The sequence below is a fragment of the Trichechus manatus genome, unplaced genomic scaffold, assembly GCF_000243295.1.
Source record: "Trichechus manatus latirostris isolate Lorelei unplaced genomic scaffold, TriManLat1.0 scaffold00204, whole genome shotgun sequence".
Taxonomy (NCBI): Eukaryota; Metazoa; Chordata; class Mammalia; order Sirenia; family Trichechidae; genus Trichechus; species Trichechus manatus.
This window is the reverse complement of record NW_004444140.1, coordinates 504,087-517,860: the sequence shown is the minus strand read 5'-3', so window position 1 is coordinate 517,860 and position 13,774 is coordinate 504,087. Positions and strand designations below refer to the sequence as shown.

The 13,774-nt window shown below is 39.5% G+C and overlaps 1 protein-coding gene and 1 pseudogene across 3 annotated transcripts in view; one reads left to right on the top strand and one right to left on the bottom strand.

Moving 5' to 3' along the window:
- SORT1 (sortilin 1) overlaps nucleotides 1–13,774 on the bottom strand; it is an 84,519-nt gene that overhangs the window by 54,945 nt on the left and 15,800 nt on the right. The window lies entirely within an intron of this gene.
- LOC101348048 (adiponectin receptor protein 1 pseudogene) lies at nucleotides 7,006–9,322 on the top strand (annotated as a pseudogene).

Genomic DNA, 13,774 nt, shown 5'->3' with positions numbered 1-13,774 from the left:
AGGCTAACTCACTCAAAATGACAGAGGCATTGTTTCATCTTTTAATTTAATAATAAGAATAACAGCAACAATAATAGAGTTGTGGAGGGAGTGGGGAGACAAGAAAGAGAAAGCTGGTATGCTGTACCTAAAATATGGTTTGTTGTTGCTATTGGTTGCCATCAAGTTGATTCCAACTCATGGTGACCCCATGTGTGCGGAGTAGAGCTGCTCCATAGAGTTTTCAAGGCCATGACCTTTTGGAAGCAGATCATCAGGTCTGTGTTCCAAGGCACCTCTGGGTGGGTTTGAACCACCAACCTTTGAGTTAGTAGTCGAGTGCTTAATATGGTGAGCGTGTTGAAATATAGTTATAATTGTCATTGTAGATGCTTCTGAGGTTTTGCTTTTCAAATACTTTCTTTTTCTATTTATAAAATAATGTGTACTCACTATATAAAATGTCTCTGTGTGATGACGGTTAAGTGCTCAACTACTAGCCCAAAGGTTGGCGGTTCAAACCCACCCAGAGACACCTTGGAAGACAGCCCTGGTGATCTGCCTCTGAAAGGTCACAGCTTTGAAGACTATATGAAGCTTGAGAACGTTACGTGAGCAAAATAAGTCAGACACAAAAGGGCAATAGTGTATGATATCACTTATATGAAATAAGCAAATACATAGAAACCAAAAGAAATTAGTGGTTACTACGGGCAGGAGGGAGGGTAAAAGACAGTGGTTTTGCTTGGAGTACGCTGTAGGTATATTATGGGTGGTGGGACAGTTCGGAAAGAGAGAGTGATAATCGGGATGCAATTTGAAGAATGTAATCAATGTTGCTGAAGTGTACATGTAGACATTGATGAAATGTATGTGTTGTTGTATATATTATAATAAAAAAAATTTTTAAAAATATGAAGCAGTTCTATTCTGCAAACGTGGGGTTGCTGTAAGTTGCAACTTTCTTGATGGCAACTAATAACAATAGAAACTATAGAGAATTATAGTAAGAAAAAAAAAGAAAATGTAAATCACTCAGAATCCTACATGCAGAGGCATTCACAGTTATCATTATATGTCTAATGTTCTGTTTTTTTTAACTAAAAAAAAAAATAAAAATTTGAAAAAAGCAATACATGCACTCTGTAAAAATTTCCAACCATACAGAAGTAAATATAGCAAAAAGTAAAGATCCTTCCCCTTCCCCTGCCCATGCCCCTCCAACCAAAGCCTACTCCCCAGAGGAGTTAATAGTTTAGTATATACTTCTACTGAATGTTGATGATTAAGTTTTTTTAAAGACTTAAATCTTATTTTTAAACTGAATATGCCCTGCCTTCTCAAATATGAGACTTTCTTAGAAGTAGAGGATGTAACTTTGTATTTCTTGGTACTTCCTGTGCTTACCACAATACTTTGCACACTCAATAAGCATTTGTTGAAAACAATTACATATCCTTCCCAAACCACAAACTCAATCTCAAAATAGAACATGTCTATAAATGGTGGGATGCCAGCCACTTGGTCACTCAAGCCATAAATCCCAACAGAGAAGTCTGAAGAAACAACTCGAAACATGAACTGTTCCGCTTATCTTCTAATGTCTTCTTGTGGTCCTTCTGAATGGGCTTCTGAATTCACCATGCTATTTATTTCCCTTCTAGACTGTAAGTACCTTTGAGGTCAGAAGAATGCCTTATGCAATCTTTGTACTAATACAATCAGTGCCTCACACAGGGTTTTCTCAGAAATGCTGGTTAATTCTCAAAGGCTCAGGCAGAGCTTCTCATAGCCTCAGCAGGACAGAAAGGCTATTCATACATGTAGGCTCGCCAAGCATCTGAGAAAAAGTAGGGCTGCTAGAGACATCTGGAACCAGAAGCTTAAAAACACACAGCAGTGTGACTTGTGAGATATTCCACAAGGAGCAAGACTGAATGTTCTCTTGAGCAAGTATACAGTGTCTGAAGTTATATCAATGAGTTCCTTGAGGAAAAGGAGGAATACCCAGACCTACCACAAGTACCAGACAGACCACATGGGCTAGCAGTCTTCTAAACACAGGCTATTTCCAAGGAAGGTTCTGATCACAACAACTAACTAGGATAAAAAAAAATTCCACTAACTACGGCAATGTAGTTCATCGCTGTCTTGATCAAGCCATAATATGGTCAGTCTTGAGCCAATCAGGATCTGAAACTTTCACTTTTCAGGCAATGCTCTACACACCTAACCCAGTCAACGTAAGTGGTCATTACTCACACTTTCCTATTTATTGCTTCATCACAGAAGGAGGAGGATTATCAGATGTTACCAGCAACCCTCAGCGTCACCTAAATAACTCAAATGATAATTGTCCTCCTTCATCATCCAGACTTCCTTTGGAAACATGGGTCAGATTTTTAAACTATATTTGAGGTCTTCTGCTACCTTTAACCCTCCCCCCACCGTAACCAATAAATTTTACTTTTGAAAATGTACAGCCATCATTGAGAAAACTCATCCCACTTAATTTCCCCATGACAGAAACGAGTGTGAAATGTAAAAGTTCTGTCCTAAGAGGACTTCCACTTCTGGTCAAGATGAAGTAACATGTATCAAATCTACCTTCATGCTTGAAACAATAAAAAACACACAGAATATATGAAACAACAGTTTCATCCATCTACAGCAAATGTAACTAATTTTTTTATATTTAAGTCTCTAACATTCTTGTACTGGTGAAAGTAAAAGAGAAGAATGAAATCAGAGTCTAACTGCAGATCAATGCTCAGGTAGAAAGAAAAGGTCACGTGGAAGGAAATAAATCCAGAAGAGTCAGGGGACTAACAGTACACATTCAACCCTACCCTTCTAATGAGAGAAAAAACATGGATATCTGGAAAAGGGTGGACAGCCTGGTCATGGTTAGGGGACAGAGTTCACAAGTGTCAGCAAAAGGCCATCAATTTTAATACCTGAACAATTGACCAGATTTAATAGAAAATACATGTGACTCTACACTGTAGTAGCATCTCAGATCTTTCAAAATATGTATTATCTTTAATTATAGCAACAATAACCTTGTCTGTCTCCCTCACTAGACCTGATGTCCATCTGGTACAGGGACCAAGCCCATTCATTTTAGCAAGTAATACATAGCACAGCACTTAGTAGGCACTCATAATAAATAGTGAATTAATTTTCTATAAGAACGACTTGTGAAGCACTGAAAAGGAGGATGCTGAAGTGAAAAGATAACGTCAGACCCACTTAATTTCCCCATGACAGAAACGAATGTGCAATGTAAAAGTTCTGTTCTAAGAGGACTTCCATTTCTGGTCAAGATGGAGTAACATGTATCAAATTTACCTTCATGCTTGAAACAATAAAAAACACACAGAATATATGAAACAACAGTTTTCAAGACATTAGACATCAGGCAACAAAGGGCAATGATCCCGGAGAGACAGGAAACAAACAAGGAGGGCCCTGTAATTGCCCCAGCTTACTGCCTGGAGAGAATTTCCAGGCCACAGTGCAGGAAAGGGGAACTTAGGTAGAGTCCCGAGGTCTCCCCAAGTTAAGAGACAAAACTTAGTCTGGTGAGGTCAAAGAGGCTGGAATTCACAGAGTAGTGTAGCAAAGAGGAGACAGCTGCACAGAACGAAAACTAGCGATCTGTGGAGGGGAGGCCCCCACTACCCTGTCAAGTCTTTCACCTGCACACTGATTGGGACATGCATGTGAGGCAACTACTTGAGGCCACAGAAAGAACCACGCAAAAGGACCGGATTTGAACAATATCTGGAGCTCAAACAGGACCAGGAATAGTTCCTGTTCCCACCAGGCAGAGTAGAAAAAAATCTTATTTCATGGGAAACCATATAGAACACTCAGAAAAGTTTTGCCTCAGTAGTGGAGAAAAACTAACCCTAGACTAAATGCTGTTCTGGTTATGCCTAAAAAAGCTTAAAAGCAAGACCAAACAGCAGCAACCTGTTTCCAAGTAACCTATGTCCCAGAACAAAGTTCAAGAATATTTATAGGAATACAAAAATATCCAGCACCAAACAAGATAAAATTCACGTAACATTTAATCAAAAATCACCAGGCAAACCCCCGAGACTATGGCCCTATGACACCCTTCTGAATTGGAACTGAAGCCATTCCCAGAGAACACCTTTCAGCCAAACCATAGACAGGCCCATAAAATAAACAGTAACACCCGAGAAGAATGTGCTCCTTAGAACAATCAACTGTACAAGATCTAAAGGGCAACATTTGCCCAAAAGCAAAGAAGAGAAGGCAGGAAGGGGTAGATAATCAGGACAAACAGAAACAGGGAACCCAGGGCAGAAATGGGGAGAGTGCTGACACATTGTGGGGAATGCAACCAATGTCATGGAACATTTTATGTACAAACTATCAAATGGGAAACTAATTTGCTCTGTAAACTTTCACCTAATGCCAGAGGAAAAAAAAAAAAATCACCAGGCAGCAAAGAAGCAAGAAAGCAGGACCCATAACATGGAGAAAAAAATCAATCAAACTGACCCAGAAATAACAAAAATAGAATTAGTAAACAAGGACATTAAAACAGTTATAACTGTAGCCTACATGTTCAAAAAGCTAGAGAATAAACCGAGCATGTTAAGGAAAAACACAGAAACACCAAGAAAAGACTCAAACTGGATTTTTAGAGATGAAAATTGGCATGTGTGAGATGAAATAAATGTTAGGACAGGATTGACAGGAAATTAGATGTCGAAGAAAAAAAGACTGGTGAACTTGAAGACATAACAATAAAACTACTCAAAGTAAAACAGAGAGGAAAGAAGTCAGAAAAAACGAACAGAGCATCAGGGAGCTATAGAACAACTTCTAGCAGCCAAATATATACATAATTGGATTCTCTGGAGGAGGTGGGACAGGGCAGAAAAAATCTTTTAAGAAGTAATGGCCAGAAATGTTCCAAATTTAATTAAAAAAAAAACAAAAACTATAACATCAGAGATCCAAGAATTTCAACAAACCCCAAGTTCAAGAAACAGGACGAAAACTACACCAAGGCACATCATATTCAAATTGCTTAAAACCAGTGATAGAGAAAATTGTAAAGGCAGCCAGAAGAAACAACATTATGTATAGAGGAACAAAGAATGACAACAGACTTCTCAGAAACAATGCAAGTCAGAAGACTGTGGAACAACACCTCTAAACTACTGGGAAAAGAAGCTTTCAACCTGGAATTCTATACTCAGTGAAAAATCTTTCAAGAATGCAGGTTTCAGCCTATTGGTCAATCTATGGTCAAATGATTTTCAGAAACGATGCTAAATCCATTCAATAGAGGAAAGACTAGTCCGTTTAATAAACAGTGGGTACTGGGACAACTGGATCTCCAGTTACAAAAGAATAAAGTTGGACCCATACCTTATGCCATATATGAAAATTAGCTCAAAATGGATCAATGACCTAAATGTAAGAATTAAAACCATAAAACTCTTAGAACCAAACATAAGGGTAATGCTTCAGGATCTGTTTTAAAAGACAATGGATTTTTAGATGATACCAAAAGCACAAGCAACAAAAGAAAAACAGATAAAGTGAACTTTATCAAAATTAAAAACTTCTGTGTATCAAAGGACTTTATCAATAAAGTGAAGAGACATACTACAGAATGAGAGAAAATATTTGGAACCATATATCAGATAAACGTTTAATATCCAGAATATATAAAGAATTCTTACAACAAAAGACAAACAAGCCAATCAAAAAATGGGGAAAGGATGTTGTTATGGATTGAACTGTTTCCCCCAAAAAATGTGTGTAGCAACTTGGTTAGGTCATGATTCCTAGTATTGTATGATTGTGTTATCTGACGTGATTTCCTCGTGTGTTGTAGACTCTACCACTATGATTAGATTATATATGATCTCCTCATGTGTTATAAATTCTATCACTGTGATGAGGTCATACTGATGGGGTTTACAAAATCAGTGTCTTAATGCAATCTCTTTTGAGATATGGGGGAGAGATGCAAGCAGAGACACATGGGAACCTCATATCACCAAGAAAGCAGTGCCGGGAGCAGAGTGCGTCCTTTGGACCTGAGGTTCCTGCGCAGAGAAGCTTCCAAACCAAAGGAAGACTGATGACACGGATCTTCCTCCAGAGCCGATGGTGAAAGCGTTCCCCTGTAGCTGACGCCCTGAATTTGGACTTGTAGCCTACTGGACTGTGAGAGAATAAATTTCTCTTTGTGGGGCCATCCACTTGTGGTATTTCTGTTAGAGGAGCACTAGATGACTGAGACAGATGTGAACAGACATTTCACCAAAGAAGATATACAACTGGCCAATAAGCATATGAAAAGATGCTCAATGTCATTATTCATTAGGGAAATGCAAAGCAAACCCCCTATGAGTTACCACTTCACCCCCACTAGGATGGCTAGTATCAGAAATACGGAAGATAACAAGTGTTATTGAGGATGTGGAGACAGTGGAACCCTCATTCATTGCTGGTGTGATTGTTAAATGCTGCAGCTGTTGTGGAAAATAGTTTAACAGTTACTCAAAAAGTTAAACCATATGACTCAGTAATACTACTCCTAGGTATATACCCAAGAGAACTGAAAGCAGAGATTCAAACAGATACTTGTATACCAATGTTCACGGCATCACTATTCACAAGGGCCAAAAGGTGAAAATAACCCAAGTGTCCATCAAAAGATGAATGGCTAAACAAAATATTGTATATCCACACAATGGAATATTATTCAGTCATAAAGAGGAAGGAATTTCTGATAAGTGCTACGATGTGGACAAAAGGACAAATTTTATATGATCCCACTTATATAAAACATCTAGAATAGGCAAATGCATAGAGACTAAAGTTTATTAGCGGTAACCAAGGGTGAGTGGGATGGGGGAAATAGGGAGTTACTGTTTAAGGTTGAAAATAGTTAAAATGGCAAATGTTTTGTTATATATTTTTTATTACAATATAATTTTTTAAACAAAAGAATGCAGGACTCCAAAATAAAAGATCTGCTCTTCTGAACTTGTCAACTGCTCCTCCACATTGTATGGTGCGTGTTTTCTTTTTGACAGCTACAAGAGATGGACTACGTCAGTGCAAAAAGATCTGAGAGACAGCTGAAATACCATCTTTCTACGTAAAACCTACCATTCTGATTCCTAATTATCACAGTTGGAAGTGATCTCCTCTTCCCAGTTATTATTCTCATAGCACTTATGGCATTCCTTGTACTATAACTACTTAGGTAATTTAATTTGTCTACCTCTAAAATTATGCTATAAATTTTTAGATGGAAGACACAATGATTTGATATCACCCATCAGGTCTATAACGAGGTCTCATATATATATAAGTGCTCCAAAAGCATTTCCACAAAATTCTACTCACAGTGACATGGCTGTGAAGGTGACCTTGTGTTGTTGCGTGCCCTTCCAATGCGGGGAGGGCACTGAAGATCCAGGGCTCCTCGGTTGAGCACTGCAAGATGTAGCACAGGGGACCCAGGCCCCCAGTACAGCTCCCCTGCCTGGTCTGTCTACCATTAAAAGGAGCTCTCTGTCCCATGGCATTGAGAGATCCCAACCTTTCCCCAACGTGAAGCTGCAGGGTATTGAGGTACCAAGCCAGATGTCATCTCACAAAGGGTCTGTGGTAGCACAAACTAATGGGGCACCTGTCAGTAATAGGGAAACTGACACAGTGGAACTGGCTGAACTGGGGCCCCTGCTAGAAGGGCAAATGAGTAATCGCCAACCCAACCAAAGCTGAAGAACAGCAAACATGTCCAGTGCCCCAGGAATAAGAGGAGGTGGTGCAGGTACAGATGCTTTCCCTGCAAACCCAACACAGCATGGAGAAGAGGAGATTATGTATAAAGTCTGGGAAGGACAATGGAGGGCCATCCCATATGATATGTTCTTCAATTGGCTGAAGGACAATGACTGTGCTACATGGCTACAGACTACCCATGCTCTCCTTTTAGGCCTGCTTCAAGAGCCTCTACCATATCTATACAGAGACTAGCAACATCTGCTTGGTTTTAAGCTATTTCTCTTTTATGGGACTCTTGACCATGCTCAGACCAAATATGTATTTCATGGCCCCTCAAAAGCAGAAGGTGGTCTTTAAGATGTTCTCTCTGGGTGTAGTGCTTGGCCTCACCTTCTCCCGGCTCTTTCAAGTGTCTACTGTCATTCAGAGAAAGTCTTTTGTAGTTTTTCCAAACTGAACTATTCAGAGACTGCTCTACGGATTATGGGGAGCTTTGTACCCTAGCTTTATTACTCATTCTACTGCTCCCCACAGCTCTCCATTGTCTATGTCTTGGGCATTTCTGCCATCATTGTGGGACTGGTTTGCCTTCCTAAGCTCTGGCACACAAGAGTAGGAGTGTTCCTGGGACTTGGCTTGAGCAGTGTTATGCCCACCATGCACCTGACTATTGCTGAGGGCTTTGTCAAGGCCACCACAGTGGGCCAGATGGGCTGGTTCTCCCTAATGGCTGTGATGTATATCACCAGAGCTGGCCACCATGCTATTCAAATTCCTGAACATATCTTTCCTGGAAAATGTGACAGATGGTTCCAGTCTCATCAGATTTTACATGTCCTGGTGGTAGTGGCAGGCTTTCTACACTCTACAGGGTCTCCAACCTTCAGGAATTCTGTTATAGCCTAGAAGTTTGTAGTACTGATGACTCCCTTCTCTGAGCCTTCCCACTGGAGGGGTGGAGGAGGAACTTCTCAATCACTTTTAAAAATAGGCTCTTTGCTAAAGTGAGAAGAGTCTGACTTGTCTGTTTCTAGAAAAAACCTCTTAGAGAATTCAGCACTAACCAAGCTTCAACCTACTTTCACACCTACTGGGCAATAAAATTTCCATTTCCATTTTCCTAGCTGGGGAGGGAAGAGATGGTCTAATTTAGCTATCCCCCTCCTCAGCAAGGCAACTACCATCCCCTCACAGAGACAGTAGTTTGAAGCTCATGTTGAGATTTTTACCCCCTCCTCCAATTGTTCTGGGAAAAAATGATGAACTATGACCTTCAGAAATTCTGCTTCTGAAAAGAAGTGTCCCTCCCTTGACTTCATCTTTACTTCATAACCTGGCTTATAACATGCCATCCATTTTTGTAGAACACTTTTCAAAAACAATTATAATCTGGTCCCATCTTTCTAGGGCCTGGATCTGCTTAAACAGAGGCAAAAAAGAAAGCAACCAACTTTTACATAACCCACCTAATCATGGAAGTCAAATAACTTGAGTTTTGTCTTAGACTGGGTTCTCTAGAGAAGCAAAACCAGTGAAGCACATATATATACATATATATGTATGTGTGTGTGTGTATATATATATATACACACACACACACACACACACACACACACACATATATGTATGTGTGTGTTTAGACACATTTATCTCAAGGAAATGGCTCGTGTGGTTATGGAATATGGAGGCTGGCAAGTCCCAAATCTATGGGTCAGGTGTCAGGGTGGAGGCTTCTCCTGACTCATGTGGTTGCAGGTGCTGACTAACCCAAAATCAGCAGGTCAGATGGCAAAACTGCTGGCGTATGGGGCTGCAGAAGCTGGTGACTCCCAGATCGGCAGGTCAGATGGCAGGCTGCTGGCTCACAGGGCTGCGGAAGCTGGTAAATCCCAGAATTCGCAAGTTAGATGGCAGACTGCTGGCTCAAGCCCCAAGCACTAGAGGTCAGATGATGACAAGCTGGATGCAGGATCCATATCAAGAATTAGTTTTGTCAGAGATTCACATATACTGGATGCAGGCCATACCCTCAAGGAAATTGCCCTTACATCAGATACTGAGTAAGGCTGTGACTTGAGTAAGGGTGTGACTTGAGTCATGTCCTCTAGTAAGGGTGTGACTCAAGATATACCCCACACTAATCCCACCTCATTAACATATAGAGGTTTAGGATTTACACCACACAAAACGGAGAGTAATTACATAATATCACAAAATGGAGGATAATCACATAATACTGGGAATCATGGCCTAGCAAAATTGACACGTAACACTAATCATCACAAGTTTCAATTTTTTTTTCTTGGCAGAGTAATGTAAAATTAAAATAGGAAAAGATATTTAATACAAAGTTTTAAAAAGAAACCTGCTAGCATTGCTACATTTCTAGATGCAAAGATGATGACGATAATAACAGAAAATACAAAAGACACTTGGCATTCAAAGATTTTTTTAAAAACACACCCCTGCTACCAACATTATGGATCTGTGCATAATCTTCTTTCTACCATGGTTACCATCAATTCAGTAAATAATGGCTGAATAAGTATAATTCCTATGCCCTTAATGCAAAAAAAAAAAACACTGTCAACTACTAGTATATATTCTTGGATGGTCACATAATAGTGATCTTACTCCTCTCATTTTCACCATAGTTACTATCAACTCCAAAAATATTCATTAAAAACTGGCAAAGATGCCCTGAACTTGGAGGCACTCGAAAAGAAATTCAAACATTTGAGTATGAAGAAATAAAGATCTGAATACTGAGATGTAAGCAAGTCTTACAGGGGTGGGGGCAGACATAAGCAATAGCAAGATGGCAGAGGAAGGTAGGTATGCAGGTAGAACAAAGCCTAGGATATATGCAAGTATTCTGAAAAAGGGCAACACAAAATCTACTAACATCACCAACTAGTGAAGTGTTGAATATACAGTAGACGTTATTAAACACTTATTAAAACAAATAAGAATTTCAAGATCAGATAGACTCAAAGTTAACATTTGAATTGAAGGAAAATAAAAATAGAGAAAAGGAAATGTGTTTCAAAGACCATTTAGGATCAGTAGTTCTATGTGAAAGATCAAAGTAAGCTGAGATGAAGCCACAGGGTCACTCACTCAAACAGGAATGGTTTCCAATGGTATATGCAGCTGAACACAACCAACCAATAACTTATGGTTCAACTGTTCTAACCAACGCAAAGCACGATGAATAAAAGAAATATGAACAGAGGATAAGGCTTTGTGGCCAGAAAGAACTGAAAGGTAGAATAATCCCTTTAGGAAGAGAAAACCCAAAACCTCCTATATAATATTACCAACGAATATCCTACAATGTTAAAATAATGAACCATATTAAAAAAATTTAGGAGTAGGGGAGTCCAGCCAACAGAATGTAGAGGTGAATGTCTCCTTCAAATACTGTTATAAAAAAGATGGTATAAGTTGTATACAATACCACCGAAATGGAGAGGGTGGGGATAGTTGAAGTGTTTTACTTCTGGTAAACCATAACTGTGTTGCTCTGAAGTAGTATGCTTAAGAGGTAGATCACATAGCACTTAGAGAACATGATCTGGCTATCACGTAATGCTGAGCAGTTGGTCATATGTATGATCTAGAAATAGATCAACATTAAGAGAAACCATGTAAATATGCTGTCTGTGTGATTAACAATCTAAAAGCCAGAAAGAGGCCACAGAGCAAATACAGTAACTCAGATTACCTAATCATACTCTAGAGTAGGGGCTCAGAAACCAAGAAGTTTAAGACTAGCTGTGTAAAATATCAGCTTGACTCTATCAGGAGTAGAAAAGCATTGCTGCTTCTAGAGAGATTTATTAATCCCTGATATGTAGTGACCATCCTCTGCACAGCAAGCAAATACTCTGTTTTTAAACCCCACTGAAGATGGTGAAGAGGAGTCCTGGTGAGGCAGTGGTTAACTGCTCGCTGCTAACCAAAAGGTGGGAGATTTGAACCCACCAGCCGCTCCATGGAAGAAAGATGTGGTAGTCTGCTTCCATAAAGAGTAAAGCCTTGGAAACCCTATGCAGCAGATCTACCATATCCTATACGGTCACTATGAGTCAGAATCGACTCAACAGCAACAGGTAAAGATGCTGAAACTGCTTTAAAACAGGAACAGTTCAAACAGCATCTTGCCAAGTTAACCTATTTGCCATCTCCCTGTTGAGGCATGTGCTGTGAGGCTGGCTTCTGCTCCAACAGGAGAATACATGAACAGCTCTCAGCTTAACACGGGGGTTGCTCTGAATTCAAGAGCTTATATGCCTCGTCCCAGTTTCTTATCCTATCTCTGATCTTCCCTGTCTGGATCGCAGGAACGAAACTATATGCTTCCTAATTCCTTTCTGTTTTCTGATTCCCAGGAGGAAAGGATGCTAATACTGGGGGCACAGAACTCTTCAAAGTAGATAACTTTATCTCCATGATACAGAAGAGAACACTGAAGTTCAATAATTTAATTTACCAAGATCATCTAACTCTTAAGGCCATGCTCACCAGTCCATGTACTTTCCCATATGTACCATGCTTCTCCTCTCTGGCATACTCCTAATGCCTGCCCCCTACTCATGTTCAGCTTGCCTTGGCTTCCCCTGCTAGCTCTGTGACCCACTGATGCCCACAGTCCCAGCATGACATACAGTGACTTTCAATTCCAAGTACACAGAGCTGTAAGGAGCTTGGCTCAGGCATCCAATGATCTTAACCAATCTTAACAAAGACAACTCCTACATCTTCCAAGTACTTGAAAGGCCTCCATGTCCCTAGGAGATAAGAGTTCAAAGACTCACGTGGCTGCTTAATAAGTATTAGAAAAGAATCATTTTCATAACCAGCTTGACTAAAATAATTTGGTGAATACAAGCTCCTGGAAACTAGCAGGCATTCAACATTTATTTCATTAAGGACCTAATGTGGCATAATAAATACTTTGAGCACTTCTATTTTGGAAAATAAGACAAAGACGTAAAACAAAAAAATCTAAAAATATGTATTATCTTAGTTATCTAGTGCTGCTATAACAGAAATACCACAAGTGGGTGACTTTAACAAAAAGAAATTTATTTTCCCACAGTTTAGGAGGCTAGAAGTTCAAATTCAGGGTGCCGGCTCTAGGGAAAGGCTTTCTCTCTCTGTCGGCTCTGGGGGAAGGTCCCTGTCTCTTCAGCTTCTGCTTCCTGGTTCCTTGGAGATCTCCATGTGTCTTGGCATCCATCTTAACACATCTCTGCTTGCTAGCTTTCCTTTAATCTCTTTTTATATCTCAAGAGACTGATTCAAGACCCTACACTAATCCTGCCTCATTAACATAACAAAGACAACCCATTCCCAAATGGGATTATAATAACAGTCCTTTAAAAAAAAAAAAAAAAAAAAAACCAAACCCATTGCCTTTGAGTCAATTCTGACTCACAGCAAAGCGGCCCTATAGGACAGAGTAGAACTGCCCTATAGATTTTCCAAGAAGTGCCTGGTGGATTTGAACTGCTGACCTTTTGGTCAGCAGCCACAGCACTTAATCACTACGCCACCAGGGTTTCCAAATAATAACAGGCATAGACATTAGAATTTATAACATATTTTTGGGGGACATAATTCAATCCATAACATATATATATTTTTTTCTTTCTTTCTTTTAACAGTGTGTTACTGGCACAGGAAAAGACAAGACATCAAGGGAATAAGATACAGTCCAGGAATGTACTGAGGTTTCTTTTAGTGTATGATAAGGCTAGCATTTCAAAGCAGTGGTTAAAAAAAAATGGATTATTTAATAAAGTATTGAAACAACTCGCTATTTGGAAAAAATTAGAAGTTAATTCCTAATTCCTTTCTTACTCCTACCCCCAAAGAAATTCCAGATAGAGCAAAGATTTAAATGTAAAAAGTTAAATCATAAAAATACTAGAAGTATGAGTGAATATTTTTGGAGGAGAATGAGAATACCTTTACAAAGAAGGATACAAAA